General features: G+C 44.0%; 1 protein-coding gene and 1 long non-coding RNA gene across 5 annotated transcripts in view; one reads left to right on the top strand and one right to left on the bottom strand.

Annotated features, from left to right (window-relative positions):
- The window catches only part of ST6GAL1 (ST6 beta-galactoside alpha-2,6-sialyltransferase 1), a 147,265-nt gene that overhangs the window by 98,610 nt on the left and 28,943 nt on the right, over positions 1–19,712 (bottom strand). For 3 of the 4 annotated variants that reach the window (XM_060198535.1, XM_060198533.1, XM_060198532.1), the window contains exon 2: positions 5,773–5,906. The gene's annotated coding sequence lies outside the window, so the exon portion shown is untranslated. Of the gene's footprint in view, positions 1–5,772; positions 5,907–8,381; positions 8,413–19,712 lie in introns of those variants that run through there. The other variant, XM_060198534.1, reaches the window with a different exon arrangement.
- Positions 16,289–19,712, top strand: part of LOC132540483 (uncharacterized) — a 149,416-nt gene continuing 145,992 nt past the window's right edge. The window contains exon 1 of the long non-coding RNA XR_009551684.1: positions 16,289–16,337. This is a non-coding gene — a long non-coding RNA (uncharacterized LOC132540483). The remainder of the gene's footprint in view (positions 16,338–19,712) is intronic.

Here is a 19,712-nt window from a genome sequence, read left to right on the forward strand (position 1 = left end):
ATCTGTTTCTCTTCCTCTCTATCATCCTATTCTCTCTCTATTTGTGGCTGTCTCTATCCAATAAATAAAGATAATTTTTAAAAAATTTATTTTAATTACAACACTAAATGCTGGCAAGAATACAAAGAAAGTGGATCTGTCCTATATCACTGGAGGGTCTGTAATGGTGCCTCCACCATAAGTGAGCACTTTGTGTCTACTTTGTGGAAAGGACAGTATGTAATTCTTAATCTTCACACAAGATGGGTAGTTATTCAGCTCATTTTACAGGTGAGGAGCCTGGGACAGAAAGACCAGAGTCGTGCATCTCAAACCAGCTGGAATCGCGTCCTGAGGCTCAGCCCTGTGTCAGATGACTCCAAGCACGGGCAACTCTTCTCTGATGTTCTCCACCAGGCTGAATTTCCAACTGAGTCCACAGGTGACAGTACCCTATCCTAAGCGAGACCTCTAGAAAGATCTAAAAGAAGATGAGCAAAAGAGCTGAAATCATTGAGATGACCCAACCCCCTCCTTCTCTTTTTCTGGGTTGTTACTGCCAAAAAAAATCCCTCCAACAGTCAAACCCAGCCCATCCCACATCCGGGGACAGACAGGTTAAAGCACAAAGTGGACGGGACCGGCTCTCCCAAAAACTCTTCCCGTCCCCTACACCCCCAGAACGTACCCTCCACAAGCAGAATGGTTTTGTGTGAAGGACCCTTATCAGACATTCAGAACATACCCCCACTGTGTCACAGCCGAGGTCCTGCCCTTTGCTGGGTCTCCGTTTCCTCAGGTGGAAGATGTGAAAGCCAACCCACCCAGTTTCTAGGGAACAGCTCTCAGCCCTGATTCACATTCCAAGTGCCCTTCTGAAGTGATTTTCTTTCTTCTTCTGAAGTAGTTGAGACACACAGATGAAAAGGATTCCCGATTAGCCATGAAATTAAACCCTCAGCTCACAAGCACCAATACCACCTCCTCACACAGCAGGGACTCTGCAGATTGCTCTCTCTGCCTCCTCCTCCTCCTCCCCTCAACCCCTTCTCCCCTCAGCCCTACCTCTCTGCAAGGATCATCTAATGTCCTTGTACCGTGAGCTATTTACTTTTCTCCCCAGTTAACAGGTCAAGAAAGAAAAACTCTGTTTTTCAGAGCTCTGGGAACCCTGAGACACACGCACCAATTTGAGATAATTTCTCATTTCAGAGGAAAGACTGAAGACGAGTTGCTACGGGATGTACAGGAAAGAGAATGTCATAAACAGTCATGCAGACTGTGACTTAGCAACGTTTGACTAACAACAGGACTGCAGTTATGTCCGGTGGCCCCAGCCAGCTGTGTCAGATGGCACAGTTGTGTCTGTCTTGGTTTGTGTACGTGTCCTTTACAACTTCTGCTCAAGTGATAAAGTCAACCAACAACTTACTTCTCAGAATGACTCCCCATTGTTCAGAGTGGACAGTCATGAAGGAGAGACTTCCCGTCACTCTCCTTTGTCACACCTATCTGCCCAAAGCTGGGTGAGAATCTCTTGCCCAGGGGCCATGTGGTGGCGCACCTGGTTGAGCGCACAGATTTCAACGCACAAGGACCCAGGTTAGAGCCCCTAGTCTCCACCTGCAGGAAGAAAGCTTTGAGAGTGATGAAGCAGGGCTGCAGGTATCTCTGCCTCTCTTCCTCTCTGTCTCCCCCTACCCTCTTGATTTCTGGCTGTCTCTATTCAATAAATAAAGATGATTTTTTTAAAAAGATGAAGAAAAAAGAAAGAGAGAAAGAAAGGGAAGAAAGAAAGAACCTCTTGCCCAAAGTGGCCAGAATATTTGGGTAAGCCAAGAGCAGGCTTTTGATGTGTACCTGTGGAAATTGCCAGAGAAATACTCAGTTACCCAAACGTGAGGTAAACCCACCCAGCGGACCCATGTATATCCTCCCTGCTTCTAGCATGTGCAGAGAGACCTGGGGCCAGCAACTCCATCTTAGCACCTGGTGTATCACACGACTGAAGGGTGACAGTTCTGATGCTGTCTTCTTGCACAAGGAAGAGACCCCTGGGGAGTGACAGGAACACTCAGACTATTGTAAAGTCTGGAGCACTTGGAGCTGCAGCTGTTCTCGCAGCATCAGAAATCCCGGGGGGGGGGGGGGGGGTTGGGGGGGAGACTCTGCTTGCTGGAACCAGTTTCAGGAACTCCACCCAAAACATGTGTGAGTGCTTCCAGGAAACGGCACTCCCTGACCTTGAGAAGCTGTGGAGGTCACAGACCGGCTTAGTCTGCACCTCAGTCATCTATGAGCTGTGAGATCTTGGGCCAGTCTCTACGACTCCCCAGAAGACAGTTTCTATATCTGCCACATGGGAATAGAAAGACTTCCCTTGACTAAATGGATGGGGCTGACAGTGATTATGCTTAGAGAAGTTAAGGAAGTGAATGAGAACTATGGGATGGTTTCACTCATACGTGGAATGCAGAAAATTGAAACACATAAGCTTGAAAAAATCATATATATAAGGAGTTGGGCTGTAACACAGCTTGTTAAGCACAGGTGGTGCAAAGCGCAAGGACTGGTGTAAAGATCCTGGTTTGAACCCCAGCTCCCCACCTGCGAAGGGAGGGGGTTGATTCACAAGTGGTGAAAAGCAGGTCTGCAGGTGTCTATCTTTCTCTCCTCCTCTCTGTCTTCCCCTCCTCTCTCCATTTCTCTCTGTCCTATCCAACAACGACATCAACAACAACAATAATAACCACAACAAGGCTAAAACTTCACGGTGCAGGCACTGAGCCCCAGCAATAACCCTGGAGGCAAAATAATAATAATAATAATAATAATAATAATAACTTTGGTGGTGTAGGGATAGTGTGGAATTATACCCTTTTTTATCTTATAGTCTTCTAAATCAGTGTGTGTGTGTGTGTGTGTGTGTGTGTAATAAAAGACAAAAGAAGAAGGAAAAGGAAGAATAGGAGAAAAAAACACCTCCCATCACAGAAATAGTACAAAAGACACAGAAGCTAGAGCCATTTGTTGTGAATGCAACCAGTGCCCTGCTCTTCGGCCCCTCACACATAGACCTTAATGTCTATAGAATAAGACCTTAGCTGGATTCACTGGTTTGTAAAATGAAGCCCTGGTGAGGAAAAGGGATTTTATATCCAGTGCACTGGAATGGGAGCTCAAGAAGTTATAGGGGAGTGGTAACAGAGATGGTGAAGGGTAAAAGCAAAGCTAGCACCTGACTGCCCATCCCTTTGGTCATATGCCAAGGCCTCTTGAGCAAGCGCCTCCCTCCACCACCACCCCGTCCTCATCTGGCTTCCGGGCTCTCCGGGAGCACTGCTTTCACCCCAGGCACCCGTAATCACCAGCTATGCAACTTGGCTTCTTGAAATAATAGTGTGGCCTCTCCAGGACCTTCCTTCCATCTGTCCTTTTTTACTCTGCAATCCAATGTCTGCTTTCTCCCATCATTTCCTTTGGGACCTGTGGAGGAGGTGGGAAGAGTGAGCCAAGAGTCTGGAAAGGAAAGAGAGAAGGGCAGAGACTGAGAGTCCATTAGGGTAATTAAATGAGCTCTAATCTGCTGAAAGCAGGCCTTGAAGAAAGAGGCTTTTGTTTAAATTTCACATTTGGCAGGAAGTGCCCCTTCCACCACCACCCCTCCCCTGTTAGAACTATGAATCAAAAGCTCTGAGTTCAGTACCCAGCTCTCACATCTAGTAACACCAAGCCTTCCTTTTCACACTTCTCAGACCAACTTCATGATTTTTTTTTCCCTCAAGGAGGAGATTTAGCCCAGATGTCAACCATTCAATGGAGAGTTTTCATCAACTTTTATGAAAGGGATCAGTAATTCACAGACTTTCCATGAAGTGAAAGGTAAAGGAAGTGGCAGTCAGCTTCTCTCCAACCACAAACCAAAAGTTTGACAAGTAAGAAGGGTCAGTCCTTCCCTCAGAGGCAGAGTTGGGGGGGTGGGGGGGGGCAAAGAGGTGGCTCACCTAGGGTCTCATTTGTACTGTCTTACGGGAGTCTTACCACAGGCTTATGTGATAATAAGGTAAGACATAATATCTCTTATGAGAACATCAGACAGTTTTAAGAGTCCTATAAAGGTCTTATTCATTCATTCATTCAACTGATGCTAATTCATAGATCAGGGAAAGTAGAAGGAAGGGAGTGATTCACCCAAGACTCACACCTCTCTGGAAAGTAAACTGACTTCTGCAGAAATCAGTGATGTGCCAATGTGTGGTCTATGGGGCAGTTTCAAGATGCCAGTAACTTCTTAGCAACCAGTTTGCAAAATTTCTGAATATTTCAAAATTGGTTCCAAAAATGCCTCTGGACTCAAGGCACATTCTCCTACTTCCTAACTGAGTGTTGGCTTTGTTTGTTTGTTTGTTTCTGCTCCACACTGCCACCTATGTGAGAAGTTTAAAGAGTAGCCTAAATGGGGGCTGGGTGGTGGCACAACCGGTTGAGCGCACATGTTACAGTGCTCAAGGACACAGGTTCGAGCCCCTGGTCCCTATCTGCAGAGGAAAAGCTTTGCGAATGGTGAAGCAGGGCTGCAGGTGTCTCTCTGTCTCTCTTCCTCTCTATCACCCCCTTCCCTCTAGATCTCTGACTGTCTCTATCTAATAAATAAAGATGATAACAATTAAAAAAAAAAAAAAAGAGTAACCTAAATGAAAACTACCTGACAGGTTACTAACAGAGGTAGGATTTCAAAAGAAGTCTTGCTCTTCACATCAAACTTTTCCAAATGTCTTCTATGAGCATATATTACCTTTATAATCAAAACATGTCTAGGTTATTAAAGTTGTTTAAATAAATTTAGTTAAAAACCTTTGTAATAACATTCCCATGTAATTTCTTTCCCTCTGTCTTCCTTGGGCTGGGAGGAGGGAAGGAGAGGGGGAAGAAAGGGAAAGAGATGGGAGCTGGGCAGTAGCACAGTGGGTTAAGGGCAGGTGGTGCAAAGTGCAAGGACTGACATATGGATCCCAGTTCGAGCCCCCAGCTCCCCACCTGCAGGGGAGTCACTTCACAGGCAGTGAAGCAGGTCTGCAGGTGTCTATCTTTCTCTCCCTCTGTGTCTTCCCCTCCTCTCTCCATTTCTCTCTGTCCTATCCAACAACAACATCAATAACAACAACAATAACTACAACAATAAAAAACAAGGGCAACAAAAAGGGAATTAATAGATATTTAAAAATAATAATAATAAGGGAAAGAGATTTGTATGTGTTGGATTCCCTTGTAGAACCAAGCAGGTATACCCAAGTTAAGCATTCACCTGAATCTCGTGCAATCTTATCTGGAGAATAAATTTATTCTCCTTGGACTTCAAATATCACAGCAGTTGAAAAAAGTACAACTCCTTGTTAAGATTCCAAAAGACAATGAAAAACTAAAACCTGTTTTGGTCACCAAATGACCTCACTACCCAATAGGCTGAAGGAGTAGTGGATGATTTTGTTTTCCCATCATTTTATTGGGTAAAATAATGGTTTACAGAACAGTTATTGACACACAGGCCTAGTTTCTTACGTCCCCGTGATAGGTGTCTACATACCACTCCCACCACCAACTCAAGTCCCCCTTCAACACTGTGTACTGGGTACCCCCCACCCCAGATCAGAATCCTGAGTTTTGCTTATAGAAGATGATTTGACTGAACCAGACAACAATTGCTCCCTCTTTCTGGAGACTTCAGGGAGGGGGTTTCCACCACCTCCCAACTGGCAGCTTTCTGTCCTGGTGCTGGGATTCCAGGGGTCTTACCTCAGTGCTGGGCCAGCATCCAAGTGCTAGGGCTTAGGTTCAAGGAGACCAGTTCGTTTCCTCTGGGATGCAAGACGACACTCTGCTCTCTGGGCTGCTAGCTGCAGGTCTCTGCACAATTGGCTCTCCCTTGCCTACAGAAAAAGCAAACAACAAAGCCTGTGGGCTGGGCACCAGATTAATATTTCCATGTGTTAATCCTTGCTGGGGAGTCCTTACCCTTGGCTCCTCCTATCCCAGTCACTCCCACCACTCCAGAGCCCCTCCAGGACACAGCTCCTACCTGGAAGAGCCAGTCTCCTGCCCAGCTTCAAACAGGCCATCTGTATACACACACACACACACACACACACACACACACACACACACACACACACACACACACACACTACTGGGCCTACACAATTTTAGTATAAGGTATAGATTACAGAAAGCAAACTTTACTCCAGTTATTAACTCTTTATGCTACTTGCTAGTACTCGCAAAAAGGAAAGAAAGAAAAAGAGGGGGTGAGGGAAGAGAAAGAAAGAAAGAAAGAAAGAAAGAAAGAAAGAAAGAAAGAAAGAAAGAAAGGCAAAAGTAAGGAAAACTCTGTTTTCAGTCCCAAGTTTTGAGCTCATGAACAATTGATCTCAGTTAAGAAATACATCAAACTTGTCCGGTTTCCTTGTCACCTACAGCATATTACTTATTCTGTTACAAATATGAATAAAATTCCTGACTTAATCGAAAAAACATTTCAACAGTGACTGAATTTTCAGTCAACATAGATAGCATTAGAGTTGGCTGGGTAGCTACTTATTTATAAAGCAATAGCTGTTTTTCTTCATTCAAAGGAATCTATGTTCAGTCTTGCAATATCAGAAAACATAGTTGTCAGGAGTGGGAAAAAGTCACTCAATCTTTCTTTACCAAAGAAGACAACCCTTCCTGCTGTCTCTAATTACCTGCCCTGTTTTCTTTCCCATATATATATATACAAAAAGTCAAGAATGGGAGAATACAGATCCAAAAAAAGGATGACAGAGGACCTCGTGGGGGTTGTATTGTTATTTGGAAAGCTGGGAAATGTTACACATGTATAAACTATAGTATTTACTGTTCAATGTAAACCATTAATTCCCCAATAAAGATTTTTTTTTAAAAGATAAGAATCATGTACAGTGTATCATCAGCAGTCATCATCATTGTATACCTCCACAATATGCCCCATTTTGGCTGTCTAGTAAGTTGTTCCCCACCATAAAAAGCTCAACTTTCTTTCTGGTTTCACCAATGTGGATGGACATTTTTAGACAGAAAGAGAGAGGCAGAAACACAAGAGGAGATGGGGAAAGACACCACAATACTGACACTTCCCAGTATGACAGGGGTCAGGTGCAAACTGGGTCACAAGCATGGCAAAGCAGGCACCCTTCCAGGTGAGCTATCTTGCCAACACCAAAGGCTGGACAGTTAAGTCACCTTATAAGTCAAATTGCTAGGTCAACACACTTCCCAATTCTGCAGGTGGGCAGGCTGCTTCTGGAATGACTGTGCCCTAGAAACTTTGACTGGGCAATGAAGAACTGTGCTCCTCAAGTGTCCTTTTTGTTCCCCCCCTCACTGCCTCACCCATGGGTATCAGATTTCTGGGAGAAGTGAGTGTGGAGGACCTTGAGTTGGCATTCCACTGGTCATGCAGACCCTTGGCTCAGACCGAGTCTAAGCTAAGAGATCTGTAATGATGCTATGAGCACTCAAGTCAAGCTGGGAGAGCAGGTATCTGAATAGGAACTTGGAGGAATCCACTGAGAAAGAGAGTGGATGGAGCAACACATACAGACAGAGTCCACAAGAAAGGGCCTGCCACACAGAGGGAAATAGGAGCCAGCCCGTGAGAGGACACATGCTGAGAGGAACTGGCATCCCACAAAACCTATGATGTGCCGAAGTGGCTGAGGTTGTGAAATGCCAAGGTCCCACAAAAAGTTGGGGCAGAGCAGAACAAACAACAAAGGCATCAGGTGAGATGGAAAAGTAAATAGCTGCTTATGTCATCCAGGTACTTTGCTACAGTTAAAGTCAAGAGCATGCCAGAAGCCAGAGTCACTATGGGGAGGGTGGCCCAGACCAGGAAGAGATCCCAAGATGCCAGCGTGGCTGAGCTGGCCACCTAGCGGCCCACAAGAACAGACCTTCCTCCAGGGCCCCAGCACAGTGCTCCCTGATGATGGCCCACATGGCTCCTCTAATGAAAATGGCCCCACTGTCCTCTGCTTTCTGCCAGCCCTCCTTGTACCTTAGACAAGCCCTTCAGTGAAATGTAGACAATTCACCAGATAATCCACGGATATTTAAAGAGCTCATGTGGCCCTGTAACATGTCAAAGACTCTGAGGACTCCCATTCCCAGCTGGCCAGTCCCTGTCATTCCACCCTACATACTAGCCACAGCAGTGTGCAGGCTAAGGGTGGAAGGTGGGAATCACATGAGTGATGTGTAAGTCTTTTGGAAGAAGGCCTGCCAGCCTCCAGTGAACTAGGCAGGTCATTCACCCCTCCTGCCCTGCCACTACCCCAACCAAGCACACCCATGAGCCTCCCTGAAGGACCAAGTATGCAACTCACCAATAAATCAGGGAGTCAGGCCAATCAGAAACAGCATTTCAAAATGGTAGTCTGATAAAAAAAAAAAAAAAAACTGCAATCAGATGGCAATGAACACTGGAACTTAAAAGAAATGTAGTGGGGTGACAAGAGAGGCAAATGCCAAGAGTACGATCCATGATGGGGCTGAGGGGCCTAGCAGGAGAGGAAACCTGTCTACTCAGAGAGCATGGCAAAAGCCTGAAGCAGCCACTCTTTGTGTCTCCAGAAAGCAGACAACTACAGCCTTTCCCGTGGCTACAGACTTGCCCATCTTTTTCTCCTATGCTCCTGTGTCCTTCAGTGAGAACCTGCAGAGCTCAGCTCCATCAGCTCTGAGGCCCAGCGGGCTGTGAGACTGACCCTGCTCCCCCTGACCCAGTGCCTGGTTATGTAGTAAGGTTGTCGCCTTCCATTGTGACTTTTCAAACACCATTTTTCTCCCTATCCATCTTCCCGAACATTGTAGCTGGGTTTTCACTAGCTGAGGCGACTGACTAGGAGTAGTGAACTGCAAGTGGAAATACACTTTTCAGAAACATGAGGCATAAACAGTAACAGAGCTGTGAGGGCTGTGGGCTTTTTATTACTGAGAGTGTTCATTTTAATTCTAGGAAATAGCTCAAGTGGTAAAAAAAGAAAAAGAAAAAGAAAAAAAAAAGCCTGGGACTTACATGCCTGAGGCTCCAGGTTCCACCTGGCTTCTCTCTCTGTCTCTTGCATCTCTATCTCACATGAAGTATTTTTTAGGAAGAAAAAAAAAAAAAAGACTTCTCTGGGCCAGGGAGATAGCATAGTGGTTATGCAAAAAGGCTTTCATGCTTGAGGCTCCAAAGTCCCACATTCGCTTCCAAGCACCACCATAAGCCAGAACTGAGAAGTGCTCCAGTAACAAGCAAGCAAAAAAGGGGGTCAGGGGTAATCTTCTGAATGGTTGATTCAGACTCCTTCTGTCACCAAGGCCTAACCAGCCAACATTTCCCTCCACTCCTCAGAGCACGTTACTGACTTTGTCTTTTCCTGCCTCCTCACTGCCACCTTGCCCCCACCTCCCACCCCTGCCTTACAACTCCTGGCAGCTGTCTCAATAACTCACTGCTCCTCTGCCCTCACTCCCACCATGCTGACCCAGGAACACCAAGGGAGGACTCTCAAGAAGAGAATATATATTGAAAGGGGCCTGTCTCCCTCCGTTTCTTCATGCCACGAGCAAGTGTTTCCTTAAGAGGAAACCAACTAGAGACCACAGCTAAATTAGAGAGCACAGCAAGAATCCAGGAGCGCAAAGAAGCTAACAAGGTGAGTCAAGGTTATAGACCCTAAGGATTTCTTGCTGAACAGCCTCCAAGCAGGACTCTTCCAACCAGGTTTGGAGGTTTGGTCTCCAGTCAGAAAGTGAACTCATCTGTCACAGGTACAGGGCTCTGGCCAATTCTCTGGCTCCCCTGAGTGACCACAAGGTGCACCAAAGCCAGTCAGGGGGTCAGATAACCCTCTTATCTGGGTCCATTATTTTACTTTATCTGGATGCAAGCAATTGTTCCCATTGTGTTTGGATATGGAAATTCAATTAGCTAAGAGCCTCTTATCGATGTGTGTGCATAAAGCATTCCAAGATCTGGGTCCTACAGTCAAATAAGAAGACACTAGGCCCAAAAATCAATTAGATCTTCTGCTGAAGCCAGGAGCCCTTTGTTCCCCTCCTAGAGCTCAGGCTCCCTCTAGATGACTCATCTGCAGGCCTCTGACTGACACTAACAGGCCTCCTGTTCTAGATAAATGGTCAGCTGCAGCTGCACATGTTTTTAAATTCTTTTTTATTTGTTATTTATTTATTTATTATTGGATAGAGACAGAGAGAAATTGAGAGGGAAGGGGGAGATAGAGAGGGAGAGAAACAGAGAGACACCTGCAGCCCTGCTTCACCACTCGTGAAGCTCTCCCCCTGCAGGTAGGGACCAGGGGCTTGAATCTGGGTCCTTGTGCACTGTGATGTGAGCACTTAATCAGGTGCACCACCACCTGGCCCTGACTGCACATGTTTTTAAAGTCTCTTTAATTTAATATTTTTACCAGCGACTCAGTGCCAGACACTTTCTATACTAAATTATTCACTGATGCCTCGAATAATCCTATAAAGCAAGGAGCATTTGTTCCTTATTCAAATAAGGAAGCAGGAAGCAGGACTAAAGTAAGCCAGCCCAGACACAGGGCTGGTCAAGGGCCAAGCTGGAGGTCACACTGCAGAAGTCTATCTTCCTCTGGGGTCAGGGTGAAGCCAGGCCAAGCTCGTGTAAGAACGGAAAGTAAAGAAGAGCTAAGCACTGAAAACAGGGTTCTGATGATGACGAGGAGGACAAAGAAGAGGGAAAGGGAGGGGAGGGGGAGGAGGGAAAGAGAAGAAAAAGGAGAGAAAGAGACAGAGGCAGAAAGAGATGACAGAAAGAAACAGGGGGGGGGAAGGAAGGAAGAAAGGGAGGCAGGCAGGCAGGCAGACAGGCCTTTACGGAAGAATTTGTATCATATATTATTCCCCAAAGAGAAAAGGGGTGGACAAATCAGGTCAAAGGGATCAACTATGTGGTGAAGGACAAAATTGGACTTCTAGTGGTGAACTTAACATAATATATACTCATGTGTTGATTTGTAACATTGCACACAACCCTGAGATTATGCACTGTTTCTTCTATTAAAGAAAAGCGGGGGGGGGGGGATCACAACAACAAAAGAAGGGAGAGGGTGTGGTGTCAAAGGAACCTTCCTGCACTGCTGGTGGGAATGTAAATTGGTCCAACCTCTGTGGAGAACAGTCTGGAGAACTCTCAGAAGGCTAGAAATGGACCTACCCTACGACCCTGCAATTCCACTCCTGGGGATATATCCTAAGGAACCCAACACATCCATCCAAAAAGATCTGTGTACACATATGTTCTTGGCAGCACAATTTGTAACAGCCAAAACCTGGAAGCAACCCAGGTGTCCAACAACAGATGAGTGGCTGAGCAAGTTGTGGTCTATATGCACAATGGAATACTACTCAGCTGTAAAAAATGGTGACTTCACCGTTTTCAGCCGATCTTGGATGGACCTTGAAAAATTCATGTTATGTGAAATAGGTCAGAAACAGAAGGATGAATATGGGATGATCTCACTCTCAGGCAGAAGTTGAAAAACAAGATCAGAAAAGAAAACACAAGTAGAACCTGAAATGGAATTGGCATATCACACCCAAGTAAAAGACTCTGGGATGTGTGGGTGGGTGGGGAGAATACAGGTCCATGAAGGATGATGAATGACATAGTGGGGGTTGTATTGTTAAATGGGAAACTGGGGAATGTTATGCATGTACAAACTATTGTATTTACTGTTGAATGTAAAACATTAATTCCCCAATAAAGAAGAAAAAAAAAAAGAAGTTACTTTTTGTGATACAGGAGGTGGCACAGTGGATAAAGTGTTCGACTCTCAAGCATGAGGTCCAGAGTTCAATCCCCGGCAGCACATGTACAAGAGTGACATCTGTTTCGTTCTCTCTCTCTCTCTCTCTCTGCCTATCATTCTTCATGTATAAATAAATAAAATATTTTTTAAAAAGTTATTTCCGAAAAGAGAAGTTCTTCTGCCCTGTCAAATGCAAAATATCCACACGTTCCTTATCATTTCTCTGACTGTTCGGCAGGTGTCAAGTCAGAGAGCGCAAAGCAAATGATCGTGCGAGGCCCTTGTCCTTACTCGACAAACCGGCTCTCTCTTGTCATTGCAAGATGAGTGATTAGTTTTTGTTAAGTTTTCTTTTTTTCTTCTTAATTTTTTATTATCCTTATTTGTTGGGTAGAGACAGCTGGAAATGGAGAGGGTGAGGGAGATGGGGAGAGAGAAAGAGAGACACCTGCAGACCTGCTTCACCACTCACAAAGCTTTTCCCCTGCAAGTGGGAACTGGGGACTTGAACCTGGGCCCTTGAGCACTGTAACATGTGTACTCAACCAGGTGCACCACCACCACCCAACCCCTTTGTTAAATTTTCTTCTGCTCCTGATATCTGCCTGGTTCTGGTTAATTTCTTTTCATGATATTATTTACTTTTATGTCTATTTATTTATTTATTTATTTATTTATTTATTTATTTATGGAGCCAGAGAGGCTGAGAGACAGTGTAAGAGACCGCAGCCCTGGATCATCTTCCCTCAGTGCATTGGGGGCCAGGTTCAAGCCCAGGTCTACACATGGCAAAGCAGCACACTAAGTGGGCTGTTTGGCCAGCCGATTTCTTTCTTACATGCATCAAATTGCTCATCCCACACTGATGACAAGTTTATTGCAGAGTACTCCTTAACTTCATGACAAGAGTTTGCCTGATCTGTGGAACCAGTAACAACAGCAAAAATCGTTAGGACACCAACATCTTCACCATACAATATCGAGACCTTCATTTATCCCCTCTGTCTTGGGATTGTTACTCACACAGGTCCTCCTCAGCTGGCCGGTTTGCCTGGCCTTCACCAGGTTTGTAAACTGCGTCTGGTGCTTTAAAAAAGCCTTAAAAAAATTCTAGTGGGGTCAGGCAGCAACACATCCAGTTAAGCACACATAGTACTAAGCACACTGACTTGCACAAGAATCCAAGCTCCAGCCCCCAGCTCCCCACCCACAGGGGGAAAGTTTCACAAGCAGCAAAGCAGGTCTGCAAGTGTCTATCTTTCTCTCTCCCTCTCTATCTCCCCCTCCCCTCTCAATTTCTCAGTAAATGGAAAAAATGGTCGCTGAGTGTAATGGATTTACAGCGCTGGCACTGAGCTCCAGCGATAATGCTGGAGGCAAAAAAAAAAAAAACTAGCTACCGGGTTAAAAAAAATTTTTGTTTTTCAACATAGTCAGACACTTAAAGCATTCACACAGGCAAACAGTTACTGATATCAGGAATCATTAGGTTTGACAAGTATCAGGATTCAGAATTCTTCAGTTTAGATAAGTAATTTACTAGGGCCAGGTGGTGGCTCACTTTATAGAGCACACACATTGCCATGCATAAGGACCCTGGTTCAAGGCCGCAGTGCTCACCTGCAGGGAGGAAACTTCAGGAGTGGTGGAGGAGTGCTGTAGGTGTCAGAAAAAAGCCGGAGACAGAGAGGAAGGAAAAGCCTTTACTACATAATGGCCACTGCGAGTTGCAGGCAGCTCTTTACGACTGTACAGACAAGTATTTCGGCAGTAAAACAAATAGATATTTAGACTATTTAGTGGGTTAAATAAAAATCTAAAAATAACCTCACATAGCCCCAGATGGGTGTTTATTCCACCACAGGTTAAAAATAAAAATTGGTTTTCACAGATTTGGGGGTTCTGAAGTGGCAGGAAAGACACTGTGAATGCATTTCCCATGTTCTTTCCACACCTCCAGTTACACCTGAGGCAATTTCACAGGTTTGGTCACCCTGTGGGGCTACTTTTTTGCAATACAATGTGGGCAAAACGAGACTGGTGGAAAGGAGGGTACTGAGGGGAAGAGTGGTTGGGCTCAGCAGAAAGCCAGTAAGATGACACAGTCACTTTGAAGACTTGAAATCTGTTCAGAAGCCTTTCTTTTTTTTTTTTTTCCCTTCAAAGAGGAACAAAGAAAAGTACCACAACACCAGAGCTTCCCCGTGTCATGGCGTATTATCATGTGGTGCCTGGAGTGCATGCATGGCAAGGCACACATCCTACTCAGTGAACGATCTCTCTGGTCCCAAACTAGACAAGTGTGAAAAGGATTTAGATAACTTTAGACAACAATTTCTGAGCAAGAGGCCTAAAAGTCCACAGGTCAGGACACAGATGGCTCACCCAGGAAAGCACTCATTTTACCATGAAGAAGAATCTGGGTTGGAGCTTCCAGCCACCACACAGGAGTGCCTACACAGGAGAAGGAAGCTACATGCGTGGTGGAGCAGTGCTGTGGTGTCTCTCCTCTCTCTGTCTCTCCCCCCCTCCTCATCTTTGTTCACACTGGGGTTAGATTTTGATTCTTAACCTTAAAGCTACAAAAGAGAATCTTCCTCAATGGACTAAATAGAGTTTAATTGCAGAGGGTTTTGTTTGTTGTTTTTTTTCCCTCCTTCAGGGCTATCGCTGGGGCTCAGTACTGGCACTACGAATTCACCACTCCTAGTGGCTATTTTTTCCATTTTATTGGATAGAATAGAGAGAAATTGAGAGAGGAGGGGGAGAGAGAGAGGGAAGCACAAAGAGAGACACCTGCTGACCTGCTTTCACCGCTTGAGAAGCTCCCCAGCCCCCACCCCTAACCCCCACAGGTTGGGAGCCAGGACTCAAACCCGGATCTTTGCCTGGGTTCTTGTGCTTAATACTATGTGTATTTAACCGGTTTCACCACCACCCAGCAGCCCGGAGAGAATTTTGAAATAAACATACTTAAGGGAGTCGGGTGGTAGCACAGAGGGTTAAGCGCAGGTGGCACAAAGTGCAAGGACCAGAGTAAGGTTCCCGGTTCAAAGCCCCAGCTCCCCACCTGCAGGGGAGTCGCTTCACAGGCGGTGAAGCAGGTCTGCTGGTGTCTATCTTTCTCTCCCCCTCTCTGTCTTCCCCTCCTCTCTCCATTTCTCTCTGTCCTATCCAACAATAATGACATCAATAACTACAGCAATAAAACAAGGGCAACAAAAGGGAAGAAATAAATAAATAAAAACATAAAAAATAAAAATAAAATAAGACAAACATACTTAATAAATGAAAGTCTTTTTTCTAAGCCTATTTCTCTCTCTCTTTTTTTTTTTTTGCCTCCAAGGTTATTAATGGGGCTCAGTGCCTGCTCTATGAGTCCACTGCTTCTGGAGGCTACTTTTTCCCTTTTGTTGCCCTTTTATTTATCGTTGTTGTTCTTATTGTTCCTGTCATTGTCATTGGATAGGACAGAGAAATGGAGAGAGGAAGGGAAGACAGAGGGGGAAGAGAAAGATAGACACCTGCAGACCTATTTCACTGCTTGTGAAGCCAGCCCCCCTACAGGTGGGGACCTGGGGGCTCGAACCAAGATCCTTATGCCAGTCCTTGTGTCTTGCACCATGTGTGCTTAACCTGCTGCGCTACTGCCCGGCCCCCTAAATTTATTTATTATACCAGAACACTGCTCAGCTCTGGCTTAAAGTAGTATAGGGGTTGAACCTGGGACCTTGAAGCCCCAGAGAGGATAGTCTTTTAGCATAACTATTTAACTCGCAGTCTGAAGCCTATATCTTCTCTTTGGCCTTTACTGAGAGATGTATGTCCTTTTCACCTCCAGCTCCTCAGGCCCTTTTCTTTCTACTCATTTATTAGGTTGAGATTTTACTTCTTTTCTTTTAAGCTTTTCTTTATGTATTACTGAAATAGAAGGAGAGAGAGATAATATTAGAGAATCACACTGACACATGTGCAGCCAAGGATCAAACTAGGGACCTCATGCTTGAGAGTCCAAAGATTTATTCACTGCACCATCTGCCAGACCACTGGGTTGAGACTTAGCATTATATCAGCCTGGATTATATTTTTCCCAAAAGGGAGAAATAATTCTAGAGGTTGAGAGTAAAACAATCATATAGTCGATCAAGTGAGTTAAGTCTGTAAAGCTCCTTATTTTGCCTTCGAAGTCCCTCACTCACCTGTCTCTGAGAGTACTAAGCTTATTCTGGAGACATGGGCCTCCTGGATCAGATACCGTCCTCCTTACATGCTAATTTTCCTAGTGTTGCCACAGTTTCCAAATAAGTTGCTGTGTTTTTCTTTCCCAAATTTAGGCCTTCCTGGGCTATATCAATTTTCAGATTTCTTCCTCCCCGTTTTTGCTCTTTAAAAGGATAGAAAAGGTCCTCTCCCGGATCAACTAGGAATACCAAAGGAGACCACCCGGACCGAAACAAGACAGGACTAGAATGACCACAGAAATCCAGTAAATCACCCGTGAGTACAAACACGCGTGGCTGGTGACAGAGAAGAGAGAGGGGCCTAAGGAGAGACTAAGTGACTGCTAACAGTTCAACAGTTTGTCAGTGGAGACACCACCTCCAGTCTGCTCCACCAACAAGGGGACAGCTGAAGGGAGGAAAGGACTCCCCAGAGACTCTCCAAGTGCAACTCTGAGTCTCCATTGCTACTACCCTCAGAATCTGGAGCAGCAACAGGGAGGGACACCAGGGTACACCAGGGTACAGAGATCTAACCGGGAAACTCAGGAGAAGACCTATACCTCGGTGGCATAGCTGAGGGGCTGTGAAAGTCTCTTTGCATAACCACTGGATTATCTCTGCCACACCCTGCTTTATCTCTTGGTCAGGAGTCAGTGATTAAGCTAAGAAGCCTATTGATAGTTTAAAAGCCCTCAGGCTCCCATAGCCTACAGGGGAAAAAAAAAAGGCTTTTACACCACTGAACTCCAACTCAGGGATTGAAAAAACTGTTAACTTATATAAAATGGTTAAAACAACAAGAAAAAATATTGGAGACTCAAACCAGGACAAGAGTCCAGCTAAAAGTCCTCCAGAGGGTGAAGCACAAAACAACGAGTTCAACATCCAAACATTAGCTAAGGAAATAATAACAGGAGTGAGTAAAGAATTTGAAAAAATTGTAATCAGAAATGCAGGAACAACAAATGAGAATATGGAAGAAAATTCTAATTATCTCATGGTTATTAGAGAGCTGAAAGCTGAAATCGCTGAGCTAAGAAGGCAACTAGCTGAACAAGCTAAAACAGTATCAGAGCAGGGCAACAAAATAGATGAACTCCAGAAAGCAGTAGAGGGCAGAGAGAATAGAATCAATGAGGCTGAAGACAGAATTAGCAAGATTAAGGATGAATTAGAGACAACTAAAAAAGAAGTAAGAGATCTCAAAAAGAGATTAAGAGATTCTGAAAACAACAACAGAGTCCTATGGGATGACTTCAAAAGAAACAATATACGCATTATTGGCTTATCAGAGGAAGAAAGAGAAGGGGAGGAAGAAAGCATTCTCCAGGCCATAATAGCTGAAAATTTCTCTAGTCTAGACAACATCAAAGACATAAAGATTCAAGAAGCCCAGAGGGTCCCAAACAGAATTAACCCAGACCTAAAGACACCAAGACATGTCATACTTAGATTGGAAAGGAATAAGGATAAAGAAAGGATCCTCAAGGCTGCAAGAGAAAAACAAAGAGTCACCTACAAAGGAAAACCCCTAAGATTAGCAGCAGACTTCTCCATACAAACACTACAGGCCAGAAGAGAATGGCAAGATATCTATCGAGTGCTCAATGAGAAAGGCTTTCAGCCAAGAATACTATATCCTGCTAGATTGTCATTCAGACTAGATGGAAGCATCAAAACCTTCTCAGACAAGCAACAGTTGAAGGAAGCAACCATCACCAAGCCTGCCCTGAAAGAAGTTCTGAAAGGTCTCCTATAAACAACCAGACCACCACAAATAGGACATATATCAAAACACTCTAAAACTCTACAAGAATGGCGTTAAAATATCTTCAATCTTTGATATCAATAAATGTCAATGGCCTGAATTTACCTATTAAAAGACACAGAGTAGGAAGATGGATCAGAAAACACAACCCAACAATATGTTGTCTACAGGAAACTCACCTAACTCAACAAGACAAACACAGACTTAAAGTGAAAGGATGGAAAACTATCATTCAAGCCAATGGCCCACAAAAAAGGGCAGGAACAGCTATTCTCATATCTGACATGATAGACTTTAAAATAGATAAGATTAAAAAAGATAGGAATGGACACTACTTAATGCTCAGAGGATCAGTCAATCAAGAGGACTTAACAATTATTAATATCTATGCACCCAATGAGAAGCCATCTAAATACATCAAACTTCTACTGAAAGAGCTACAGCAATATATTAACAGTAACACAATCATAGTAGGGGACTTTAACACCCCACTATCTCAACTTGACAGATCATCCAGGCAGAAAATCAGTAAAGACATAAGGGAGCTAAATGAAGAGATAGATAAACTAGAACTATTGGACATTTTCAGAGTCATTCATCCCAAGAAACTGCAATACACATTTTACTCAAATCCCCATGGATCATTCTCAAGGATAGACCATATGTTAGGCCACAAAGACAGCATCAGCAAATTCAAGAGAATTGAAATCATCCCAAGCATCTTCTCAGACCACAGTGGAATTAAACTAACACTTAACAATCAACAAAAGATTAGTCACAGTGCCAAAATGTGGAAGCTCAACAGTACACTTCTTAACAACTTCTGGGTCAAAGAGGAAATCAAGGAAGAAATCAAAATGTTTCGAGAGTTCAATGAAAATGAAGACACAAGCTATCAAAATATTTGGGACACAGCTAAAGCAGTCCTAAGAGGGAAGTTCATAGCTATACAAGCACACATTAGGAAACAAGAAAAGGCACAAATAAACAGCCTGATTGCACATCTTAAAGACCTAGAAGAAGAACAACAAAGGAATCCTAAAGCAACCAGAAGGACAGAAATTACTAAAGTTATGGCAGAAATAAATAACATTGAGAATAGGAAAACCATACAAAAGATCAATGAAAGTAAATGTTGGTTCTTCGAAAGAGTAAACAAAATCGACAAACCTTTAGCCAGACTCACAAAACAAAAAAGGGAGAAGACCCAAATAAATCGGATAGTAAATGAAAGAGGAGAAATCACAACAGACACTGCAGAAATTCAACATATCATGCGAGGCTTCTATGAACAACTATATGCCACCAAGCTAGAGAACCTGGAAGAAATGAATGATTTCCTAGATACCTACCAACTTCCAAAACTAAGTAAAGAGGAAGTGGATAACATGAACAGGCCCATCACAGCTAATGAAATTGAAACAGTTATCAAAAATCTTCCCAAAAATAAAAGTCCTGGACCAGATGGTTTTACAAATGAATTCTACAAAACTTTCAAAGAAGAGCTAATACCTCTACTTTTAAAAGTCTTCCAGAAGATTGAAGACACTGGAATACTCCCTGCCAGCTTCTATGAAGCCAACATCACTCTGATACCAAAAGCAGACAGGGACACAACCAAAAAAGAAAACTACAGACCAATATCTCTGATGAACATAGATGCGAAAATATTGAACAAAATTCTAGCCAACCGGATACAACAGTATATCAAAAAAATTGTTCATCATGACCAAGTGGGGTTTATCCCAGGCATGCAAGGTTGGTTTAATATACGTAAATCAATCAATGTGATCCACCACATCAACAAAAGCAAGACCAAAAACCACATGGTCATATCAATAGATGCAGAGAAAGCCTTTGACAAAATACAACATCCCTTTA

This window comes from Erinaceus europaeus, chromosome 9 (assembly GCF_950295315.1).
Source record: "Erinaceus europaeus chromosome 9, mEriEur2.1, whole genome shotgun sequence".
In the NCBI taxonomy this organism is placed as follows: domain Eukaryota; kingdom Metazoa; phylum Chordata; class Mammalia; order Eulipotyphla; family Erinaceidae; genus Erinaceus; species Erinaceus europaeus.